We start from the raw sequence: 12,313 nt of genomic DNA, 5'->3' as shown, positions 1-12,313 counted from the left end.
AATCTTTTGAATGTGCTACTGGATCCTGTTTGCTAGGATCTGGTTGAGAATCTTAGCATCCATATTCATCAGTGATATTGGTCTGAAATTCTCCTTTTTGGTAGGTTCTTTGCCTGGTTTGGGCATCAGGATAATGCTGGCTTCATACAAAGAGCCTGGATGTTTTCCTTCTGCTTCAATTTTTTTGGAACAGCTTCAGGAGAATTGGTGTTATTTCTTCTTTGCAAGTTTGGTAGAATTCCCCAGGGAATCTGTCAAGTCCTGGGCCCTTGTTTTTTGGGAGGTTTTTGATCACTGCTTCAATCTCGTTACTAATATTGGTCTATTCAGGTTGTCAATTTCTTCCTGGTTCAATTTGGGGAGTGTTTAGTTTTCCAGGAATGCATCCATTTCATCTAGGTTGCTTAACTTATTGGTGTATAACTGTTGGTAATAATTTCTGATGATTTTTTCTATTTCCTTGGTGTTAGTTGTGATCTCTCCCTTTTCATTCATAATTTTATTAATTTGGGCTTTCTCTGTTTTCTTTTGGATTAGTGTGGCCAATGGTTTATCGATCTTATTTATTCTTTCAAAAAACCAGCTTCTAGTTTCATTGATACGTTCTCCTGTATCTCTGTTGTCTACCTCATTGATCTCTGCTCTAATCTTGATTATTTCCCATCTTGCATGTGGAATTGTTTTGATTTGTTGTTGATTCTCCAGTTCCTTAAGGTGTAGAGACAGCTGGAGTATTCTGGATTTTTCAATGTTTTTGAGGGAGGCTTGGATGGCTATGTATTTCCCCCTTAGAACCACCTTTGCTGTATCTCATAGGTTTTGGACCGAAGTGTCTTCATTCTCATTGGTTTCCATGAATTGTTTAAGTTCATCTTTGATCTCCTGGTTGATCTAAGCATTCTTAAGCAAGGTGGTCTTTAGCTTCCAGGTGTTTGAGTTCCTTCTGAACTTTTCCTTGTGATTAAACTCCAGTTTCAAAGCATTGTGTTCTGAGAATATTCAGGGAATAATGTCAGTCTTTTGGTATTGGTTGAGTCCTGCTTTGTGACCGAGTATTTGGTCTATTCTGGAGAATGTTCCATGTGCACTTGAGAAGAATGAGTATTCTTTAGTTTTAGGGTGGAATGTTCTGTATATGTCTATGACGTCCATCTGGTCCAATGTTTCATTCAATGCTCTTATTTCTTTATTGATATTCTGCTTCGATGATCTGTGTATTACTGAGAGAGGCATATTAAGGTTTCTTACTATCAATGTATTCATATCAATGTGACTCTTTATCTTGATTAATAGTTTTCTTATGTAATTGGCTGCTCCCATATTGGCGGCATAGGTATTTAAAGTTGTTAGATCATCTTGGTGGATAGTCCCTTTAAGAACAATGTAGAGTCCTTCTGTATCTCTGACTACAGCATAACAAATGACATGGAGGATATTGTGAGATGGAGAGGAGAAGGAAGTTGGGAGAAATTGGAAGTGGAGTCGAACCATGAGAGACTATGGACTCTGAGAACAACCTGGGGGTTTTGAAGGGGTGGGGGTGTGAGGTTGGGGGAACCAGGTGGTGGGTAATAGGGAGGGCACCTTTTGCATACAGCACTGGGTGTTGTGCAAAAACAATGAATACTGTTATTCTGAAAAAATAAATTAATTAATTAAAAAAATTAAAAAAATCTAATTTATCTGATATGAGAATCACTACCCTGGCCTTCTTCTGAGGCCCATTGGCATGAAAGATGCTTCCCCAGCCCTTCACTTTCTATCTGGGTGTATCCTTTGGTTCAAAATGGGTCTCTTGTAAACAACATATGGATGGGTCCTGTCTTTTTATCCAATCTGCAACCCTGTGTTGTTTTATGGGCGTGTTTAGGCTGTTCACATTGAGAGTGATTATTGATAGATAGGTTGTGATTGACATCATATTACCTTTGAAGTCTTTCTCTCTGTAGATTGTCTCTATATTTCTGTTCAATGATATTGTTAGGATTTTTTCTCATTTATACAACCCCCTTAATATTTCCTGCAATGTTGGCTTGGTGGTTGCATAGTCTTTTAAGCCATGCCAGTCTTGGAAACTCTTTATCTCTCCATCTATTTTGAATGTCAGCCTTGCAGGATAAAGTATTCTCGGCTGCATGTTCTTCTCATTTAGTACTCTGAATATATTTTGCCAGCCCTTCCTGGCTTGGCATGTCTCTGTGGACAGCTCTGATATTATTATAATTGGCTTTCCTCTGTATGTAAGGAGCTTCTTTGTCCTAGCTGCTTTTATGAGGGTCTGTCTAGAAGCATAATTCTTCATTTGAACTATTAGGTGTCGTGAGGACTCTTGAGAATCTAAGATCTTGGGGGGAAACCGCTCTGTCTCTAATACATGAACCTTGTTTCCATTCATGAGAGTGGGAAATTTTCATAGACAAGTTGTACCATTACATCTTCTAGACTTCTTTCTTTTTTCTCCCCTTCAGGGATTCCAATAATTCTGATGTTGGAATGTTTCATGGCATCATTTATTCCCCTGATTCTGTTTTCATGGCTTCTGAGCTGTTTGTTCCAGGTTTCCTCCTCATCCTTTCTCTCTATCTGTTTGTCCTCCAGACCACTAGCTCTATCTTCTGCCTCAGGTTCCCTAAATTTTAGATAATTTAGATTAGATTGGAACTCATTGAGAGCATTTTGAACATCATCCCTGGTGGCTTTCAGTTCTGCCCTAACATTGTGAACATCATCCCTGGTGGCTTTCAGTCCTGCCCTAATCAATTCTGTTTGGTCATCCATGGCTTTCTCCAACCTAGCTATTGCCTTATAATTGTTAGCCTGAACTGCTTTTCTGACATATTGACTATGTTGATAGCCATTGGCTCTGTTGCAGAAGGTCCATCCTCTGGATTTTTCTCCTGTTGGGAATTCCTCCTCCTAGCCATTTCGGTAAGAAATGACTGAACAGATGCAGCTGGATGTATCAATTGTGGTGCAGTCAAGGTGCACCCTGGAACACTCCTGTGCAATCAGGATTCCCCAACCAAATGGGAGAAAAAAGAAAAGAAAAAGAAATAGAGAAGAAAGAGAAAAAAAAAAAAGAAAGAAAAGATAAGATAAAAACAAAAAGAGAGAAAGAGAGAGAGAGACAGGAAAAAAAGGAAGATAAAAGAGAAGGCTCAGCCCAAATGGGCCCCAATGTAAGATTTATGAAGTATAGAAACAAAAATAGACAAACAAAAAGACTGATAAATGTATATGACGAAGGAAAAAAAATTTATATGTATAAAAGCAAAAAAAAAAAAAAGAACCCACGTATAATATTTATATACTATCAGGATAAACACAAATACACAGAAACACTGGCAGAAGGGAAAGATGGGAGAGTGTTTATAAATTCTCAGTGTGGGCGAGGAAGTTTATTTTGATTCTTCCTGAAGGTATCTTGATGTTTTTGTTAAGGGACTCAACTTTCCTAAGTTACAGGGGGATTAGAAACTGGTTTGCCTATAGGGGTAGCATTGATTGGGGGAAGGGGATTAGCTTGAAGTTTAACTCTATATGTATAGTAGAAAATAAAAATTAAAAAAGAATAACTAGTCTAAACTAAATTAAAATTAAAAAAATTAAAAAAATAGAAAAGCAAAAGGTAAACACGGGTGTATGTATCAAAAAGTTCAGGTTAGAAGGTTATTAAGGAATTTGATGTACTGGACATCTCAGTGTGATGGTAAATAGGTTAAAAAATTATCTCTATGTATAAAAAAAAAACCAGAATATTGATAAAGACTTAACAATAAAAGTTTTATTTATGAAGTAGTGGTGGTTGTTCTCTTGTCATCTTCTTTTTTTTTTTTCTTCATTCCTGGTTGGTTTTCTGGGTGAGGGGCCTGCCACGTGGGTTTTCAGACAATGATGTTCCCTGAGTTAGGTCCTCCCGCCCCCCTCAAGGGGGTGGGCTCTGAGGAAACCGTATTTTTTTTTTCAGGGTTTTGTTCCCTGGAGGTTTTTATGTTCTTTCATCTGTTTTCTCTCATCTTGACAGCTTTTGATGGTTTTGGAGGTTTAGAGGAGAGCAAAGTGCACCCAGTCCTCCCTCTCAGAGAGAAGCCTAAAAACTAAAAACTAAAAAATTCTGATGACCAAAAACAAAGGAGGAATAAATGAATATTCCTTGTTCATGAATAGGGAGATTTAATATTGTCATAATGTCTGTTCTTTGCAAATGGAAACATAGATTTAATGGAATCCAAATCAAAGCCCACCAAGTTATTTTGTGCAGGTTAATAAATTCATTCCAAACTTAATATGAAAGATATATGACACCAAGTAGCTAGAACCAATATTGAAGAAGAGCAAAGTTGGAGAGCTGACATATCCAAGTTTAAGACATATATTATAAAATTTCAGTACTTCGGATGGCTTGATATTGATGAAAGAATAGATGGGTTAATGGAACAGAACAGAAAGTCCAAAATAGACCCAACTAAATATATCCAACTTGTCTTTGATAGAAGAGCAAAGGCAATACAAGAGACCATAAACCATCTTTTCAACAAATGTCACAGGAGACACAGCGACATCCACATTTGAAAAGAAAAGGGAAGGGAAGGGAGGAATGGAAGGGAAAAAGGAAGGAAGGTAGGAAGGAAGGAAGGAATGATGAAGGAAGAGAAGGAGGGAGGAAGGAATGAAGGAAAGAAGGATGGAGATAAGGAAAGAAGGAGGGAGGGAAAGAATGAAGGGAGGAAGAAAGTGTGGAATGAAATAGAGATCAACACAAAAATAAACTCTGAATGTATCATATAGGTGATATAAAATGTGAAGCTATAAAATCCCTATAAGACAACATATGGAATCATATTAATAATCTTAGGTATAGGGATAGATTAGAAACTCCAACAAAGACATAATCCACAAAAGAAGTAATCAATAACTAAAATTCAATATAGGAAAACTTCTGCTGTTTGAGAGAAAATATTAAAAAACAATGAGAAGACATGAGTTGGAAAAAAATTGTAAAAGATATATTTAAAAAAGGAGTAGTACCCAATATTCAAAGAAACCATAAAAAGGGAACAACTCAATTTAAAAATGTCCACAGATCTATAGAGATGCCTATCCTAAAAAGATATAAAGATGGTAAATTTGTCTATGAAAAGATGCTGCAGATTATAGGTCATCAGGAACATGCATATTAAAACAACAAAGTACTAGTACTACAGTGTTATTAGAATGGCTTTATTTTTTTAAAGAGTTTTATTTATTTATTTATTTGTCAGAGAGAGATCACAAGTAGACAGAGAGGCAGGCAGAGAGAGAGAGAGAGAGGGAAGCAGGCTCCCTGCTGAGCAGAGAACCCGATGTGGGACTCGATCCCAGGACCCTGAGATCATGACTTGAGCCGAAGGCAGCGGCTTAACCCACTGAGCCACCCAGGTGCCCCTAGAATGGCTTTAAAAGCACAACACTGACAACACCAAAACTGACAAAGAGGTGCTATACAAATTCCATTCATTGCATGTGAAATATAAAATGGTCCAGCCACTTTTCAAGTAGTTTAGGAGTTTCCTTTTTTTTTTTTTTTAAACTAAACATACACTTATAATATGACCTGGCAGCAGTCCTCCTTTGTTTATATGCAAATACGTTGAAAATTTATGTCTAAATCATATTGCTTATAATTGCCAAAGTTACAGGATTCAACTAAGGCATCCTTTCATAGTTGAATAAATACATAAACTTAGGTACATTTGGACAATGGAATATAATTCAGTGTTAAGAAGAAATAAGCTGTGAAGGTATGACAAGACATGAAAGAATTTAAAATGTATGCTCCCCAATGAAAAAAACGTCATTCTAAAAAGTTCTAGAAAAAGCAAAACTATGGAGACCAAAAAGAGCAGTAACTTCTAGAGAGTAAGTATGTAATACAAAGAAGGGAAAAATAGCAGAGCCCGGAGGATTTGGGATGCAGTGAAACTATTCTGTATGATACTAAAATGGTGGGTGCATGATGTACATTTGTCAAGACTTACAGAATGCATACCACTAAAAAATGAACTGTAATTAAAATTATGGCCTGGGAATGATAATGATGTGTCAGTATCTCTATTGTACCTCTATTGTAGCAAATGTACTACAGTGGTACAGGATGAAAACAGTGGGGAGGTTATATGTGTGTGTTAATAGGTAGTGTGTGGGAATTCTGTTCTTGGTATTCAATTTGGTCATAAACCTAAAACTGCTCTATAGATAAAATCTATTTATTTTAAAAATATGAATATGGGGGCACCTGGGTGGCTCAGTGGGTTAAGCCGCTGCCTTTGGCTCGGGTCATGATCTCAGGGTCCTGGGATCGAGTCCCGCATCGGGCTCTCTGCTCAGCAGGGAGTCTGCTTCCCTCTCTCTCTCTCTGCCTGCCTCTCCATCTACTTGTGATCTCTCTCTGTCAAATAAATAAATAAAATCTTAAAAAAATATATATGAATATGACCTGTGGCTCATGCAAAGATTAAAAAAAAAATACCTGTAATTCTAAAATATCTTACTTGACTCACTTACATATTCTCCTTATCTTACTTTAATCAGGTACCTGATTTCTCTTTCAGTAGCTCTGACTATTGTTGATACAATGCCCTGCTTTGCTTTGGATGGTCAGTGGATTTTAAACTCTTTCCTAGATGCTACCCTTTGCTCAGTGATTAGATTATGATAATGAAAGGTCTGATAGGATTTTGCATCTTACTTGGTGGTAGTGTGCTTTTGGCTGCCCACATAACCCTGGGACTTTGACTGGTTAAAGGGTTTGCATTCATCTGGGAGGATTTATGAATTTCAATATATTGCTATGTTGCAATATTTATAGCCATCAATGCCTTACTAGCATGAAATGTAATGCATCTCCTTAAAATGACATCTTAACCTATAACTCTGAGATTTGGGCCAACTGGGAGAATGACGATTTTCTTGGCCAGTGTTTCTTCTCTTTTAACTTTTTTGCAAAGTATTTAAAAAGTTACTGGTGTATTGTTTTCTACCCTGAAAACTTAAGTCTGCTAACAATTAAATTAAAAATTAAGTAAAACAATGTGCCGACATGAAGGGGGGATATCTTGGAAAAAATGCCTATGGTTTAAGGAGAAACGCTTTGCCCCAAAGAGTTTCATTTTGATAATGTGCCTTTATTCCCTCACAAAACAGAATTAGTTTTCACATTCAGGATAATTTTCCCAGTGTTCACACGCTGCAGATATGAGACATTGTGAAAATTATCCTATGTGAAACAAAGGACTTAAGAGTTGAACATTCTGAAGTAAACCAGGTCTTCTCAAAAGCACAAAAGCAACTCTTCAGCAATCCTTGTAACCATTCTCTATGGGGCCCAGAACCCCTTTGGCTTGGACATTTTATGTTGTGGTATTACGGCCCCATGAGGCCTAAAAAGCCAGGTTCCAGATTCAAGAAAGTCCAGAGCAGTGCTCTGTTCTCATTCCCTGCTCCCATGTTTTGCTGTGCAAATTGATTTAATGCTGAGTTCTCACCTTCCATCTTTTCCTCCACATGTAAGTGAAATCTATGGTATTTGTCAACTATATTTCCAGTGAGTTCACGCGAGACTTTGTAGTACAATAAGTATGGTTACACATAAGTGCACACATGAATTTGCCAGAAAACCATAGGGAGTTCCTGTCGCCCCTCAAAAAAACACGGCCTGTTTTTTTTTCAGATCTTTCAGATCTGACATGCGTTATGTTCCTGGGTGGCATAGTCAGTTAAGCTTCCAGCTGCTGATGTCAGCTCAGGTCATGATCTCAGGGTCCTGAGATTGAGCCCTGCATCTGGCCCTGCCTTGAGCATGCAGTCTGCTTGAGATTCTCTCTCTCTCTCTTCCCCTGTTCCTCTGTCCCTCCCCCCACCCCTGCCCCTTTATTTCCCTGTCCAAAATCAAAACAAACAAATAAATAGATATGACATGCAACCATTTGAAATTTAGGAAGTCAACAGGCCTGCATGAAGATTACTTCTAGAAGTGTATGAGCATGATTTTTTTTGGTTTTGTTTTTGTTTTTGTTTTTGTTTTTTTTTAACCAAAGAAATAGTTCTTTCATACATGCAAAGCAGTAACTTCTCTAATTGAGGTATCCTTTTTTAGATCACTTAGTTGCTTTTTCACACTAAGGGGACATCTTTTAGATAATCCTTTTAGAGTTTACTCCAGATTTTTGTTCTTAGCAAATTACAATTGACCCCTGCACAACATCGATTTGAATTGCACAGGCTCAATTATATGCAGGCTTTTCCACAATCCAGTACTGTAAACTGTATTTTCTCTTCCTTTTGATTTTCTTAATAACACTTCCCTCCAGCCTATTCTATTAACAAATTTGTATCAGACACATACATACTAACTATGTGTTAATTGGCTATGTTCTTGGTAAGTCTTTCAATCATCAGCAGGTTATTGGCAGTTACATTTTGGGGAAGTCAAAAGTTATATGTGGACTTTGAAATGTGAGGCAGTTCAGCCTCCTTAGACATCACATTTTAAAGGGTCAATTATATATATCACATATATAATATATATATTGTAATTTAACATTTTAGTAAAGCAGTTAATACTAGCCCTGAAACCAGAAAAATCATTAATTTGTCCCAGGAAAACATGTTCTATTCTTAGATAGTTATTTTTCATTGATTTTCAAATCACATATTACTATGCAGTAATTATCAAGATTCATTGTATGATCATATTATATTAGAAAGGCCACATTACATCAGAAAGGAAGTAAGTGCTTGTCTCTAGCAGGAATGTATGTGAAGAACCATCTTTGCCATCTTCTGTAGTTCATGGCTTATAAATGCTTAATAAGTGAGGCTTATTAATTATTAAATTAATTATTAAATTTATTTTTAAATAAATTGTTAAATGTATTTAAATTATTAATAAGATCAGTGTTGTTTATTGAATCCAAAAGAATGTTTCTATTTAATTAAACTAAAAATTATTGTCATTATAATTGTATCAATATGCATATAATGTCCATATAATTCTGACATTAAAAAACTTGAAATGGGGTGCCTGGGTGGCTCAGTGGGTTAAAGCCTCTGCCTTTGTCTCAGGTCATGATCTCACAAGTCCCGCATTGGGCTCTCTGCTCAGTGGGGAGCCTGCTTCCCTACCAATCTCTCTGCTTGCCTCTCTGCCTGCTTGTGATCTCTGTCTGTCAAATAAATAAAACTTGAAAGGCCTTTGTATTCCTGGCATATTATTTTCTTTATGGAAATGACCCATTTTGGTTCTGTACGTTAATTCAAAAAATGAAATTATTTTGCATATTTAAAAAAAAGTATTACTAACAGTTAAGATTTATTTTCAATGTTTCTACTCGGTTATTTTTACATTTCACCCACAATCTACAAAAAATGTTTACATTCTTTTCAGCATTTCAGTTTGAAAAACAGTGCAATTCAATTTGACCCTTGATAATTGTTCTTATAGTACTTTGTTCTAATAATAAATTGTAAATGTGTGGTTTGTGAGTATGTGGTGTTTAGTCATCATTTCATCCTAAGGTATTTATTTGCATAGACACATACTAATGGTACATGAGTATTTTTTTTCAATTATTTGACTTAAGCTTTAACTTGAAGGTATCTTAGAGATGCTTCATGCTGACCAATAAGGGAATACATGTGTTCCAACATCTTAGACTTTAGAATTTTCTATATCTTTCTCTGCTTTTTATTTACTTTTTGTATTGAAGTACATGCCAAGTTATCTTAATTTTGGGTGTACGACATTGTGATTCAACATTTCTATACATTACAAACCAATCACCATTGGAGTAGTTACTATCAATCACCATATAATAATAGTCATTGCAATATCACTGTCCATATTTCCTGCATTATGCTTAACACCCCTGTGGTTTATTTTATAACCAGAAGTTTGTAACTCTTAGTCTCTTTCACCTAAGCCTTTCATCTTTCACCTTTGCCCATTCATTCACCTGCCTCCCTTCTCAGAAACAAGTTTATTCCCTGTGTTTATGAGTCTGTTTTATGTTGTTTGATTATGTCTTTTGTTTTTTTAGGTTCCACGTGTAAGTGAAATCCATGGTATTTGTCTATCTCTCACTTATTTCACTTAGCATAATATCCTCTTGGTCAGTCTCCATCAAAAATGACAAGATGGGGGGGAGCAAGATGGCGGGGAAGTAGGAGGAGGCACCATTTCAACCTGTACCCTAAAGTGAGCTGATTACCTACCAAAGAACTCCGACCACCCATGAAATCAGCCTGAGATCAGAATTATACACGTCTGGATCTCTACTGGAGCAGAAGACGCCAGTGGCAGGTAAAGCAGACTGGGAACATCCGACTGATATCGGAAGATAAACAAAAGGGGGAGGGAGCCACCAGAGGTGACCGATTGGAAAGTAACACCCCAACACGAGAGTACTCTGCATCTGGGGACCAGCATTAACTTGGAGTCTGGTTGAAAGCACTCAAAAAACAAACAGCAAAGGATTGCGGTGGGGGGGGTAATAGTGGGAACCTGGGCAGTTAGGGTCAGGGACCTAAGTCCCCGGACCCAGGACAGCCTCCCCTGGCGCGGAGCCAGAGAGAGTGCGGCGGAGAAATCAGGTCTCGGTACCTGAGCCGCGAGTGCACCTGAATGCCAGCGCGCCTGAGAACGAGTGGGGTCTGGCTTCCATGAGGGGCTGGGAGCCTGGCCTGACGGCAATCCTGAAATGCGCGCGTCCCACACCCTCCCTTGGGATAGGTGCTCATAGGCGCTAGCCTGGAGCTCTGGCAGCAGGAAAAACCAGACATTCCCAGCCCGGGACAGCGGGAAAATCTCAGTGCACGATCTCTGCTCCGAACCTCTCTGGCGGTCTGGAGCTGCCTAGACAGCCACAGCTGCCCTGGTTTTGGGCACAACGAGGAGCTCCTGCATCCCCAGGGACAGTGACCCAGAACCAACTCTGCCAGCAGCTTTTGCAAAAACAGTCTGAGGCTTCTCTCTGAGAGGGAGGTTGGGGTGCTGTTTGCTCTCCTCTAAACCTCCAAAAACCATCAAAAGCTGTCAAGGCGAGAGAAAGCAGATGAAAGAACATAAAAACCCCCAGAGAACAAAAGACTGAAAAAAAAAAAAAAAAAAAACAGTTTCCTGAAAAAAAAAGAGCTCACCCCCTTGAGGGGAGTGGGAGGACCTAACTCAGGGAACATCATTGTCTGAAAACCCACGTGGCAGGCCCCTCCCCCAGAAAACCAACCAGGAAGGAAGGAAAAAAAAAAAAAGACTACAAGAGAACAACCACCACTACTTCATAAATACAACTTTTATTTTTAACCCTTTACCAATATTCTGGTTCTTTTTTTTTATACATACAGATAATTTTTTAACCTATTTACCATCACACTGAGATGTCCAGTACATCAAATTCTTTAATAACCTTCTAACCTGAACTTTTTGATACATACACCCGTGTTTTTCTTTTGTTTTTCTATTTTTTTAATTTTAACTTAGTTTAGTCTAGTTTATTCTTTTTTTAATTTTTATTTTCTACTATACATATAGAGTTAAACTTCAAGGTAACCCCCTTTCCCCAATCAATGCTACCCCTATAGGCAAACCAGTTTCTAATCCCCCTGTAACTTAGGAAAGTTGAGTCCCTTAACAAAAACATCAAGATACCTTCAGGAAGAATCAAAATAACCTTCCTCACCCACACTGAGAATCTATAACCATTCTCCCAATTTTTCCTTCTGTCAGTGTTTCTGTGAATTTGTGTCTGTCCTGACAATATATAAATCTTATACTTGGGGTTCTTTCTGAGGAGGTTTTTCCCTTTTTTTGGCTTATATATACATATTTTTTTCTCTTGTCATATACTTTTATCACTCTTTTTGTCTGTCTGTTTTTGTTTGTATACTCCACAAATCTTACCTTGTGGCCCATTTGGGCTGAGCCTTCTCTTGTATCTTCCCTTTTTTTCCTATCTCTCTCTCTCTCTTTTTTTTTTCTTCCTTTTTTCTTTCCCCTCTTTTTTTCTTTCTTCTTCTCTATTTCTTTTTCTTTTCTTTATTCTCTCATTTGGGTGGGGAATCCTGATTGCACAGAAGCGTTCCAGGGTGCACATTGACTGCACCACAATCGATAAGTCCAGCTGCATCTGATTAGTCATCTCTTACCAAAATGACTAGGAGGAGGAATACCCAACAGAAGAAAAATACAGAGGATGGGCCTTCTGCAACAGAACTAATGGCTATCGACATAGACAATATGTCAGAAAAGGAATTCAGACTAACAATTATCCAGGCAATA

This window comes from Meles meles, chromosome Y, assembly GCF_922984935.1.
Source record: "Meles meles chromosome Y, mMelMel3.1 paternal haplotype, whole genome shotgun sequence".
NCBI lineage: Eukaryota > Metazoa > Chordata > Mammalia > Carnivora > Mustelidae > Meles > Meles meles.
Note: the sequence above shows the minus strand (reverse complement) of the source record.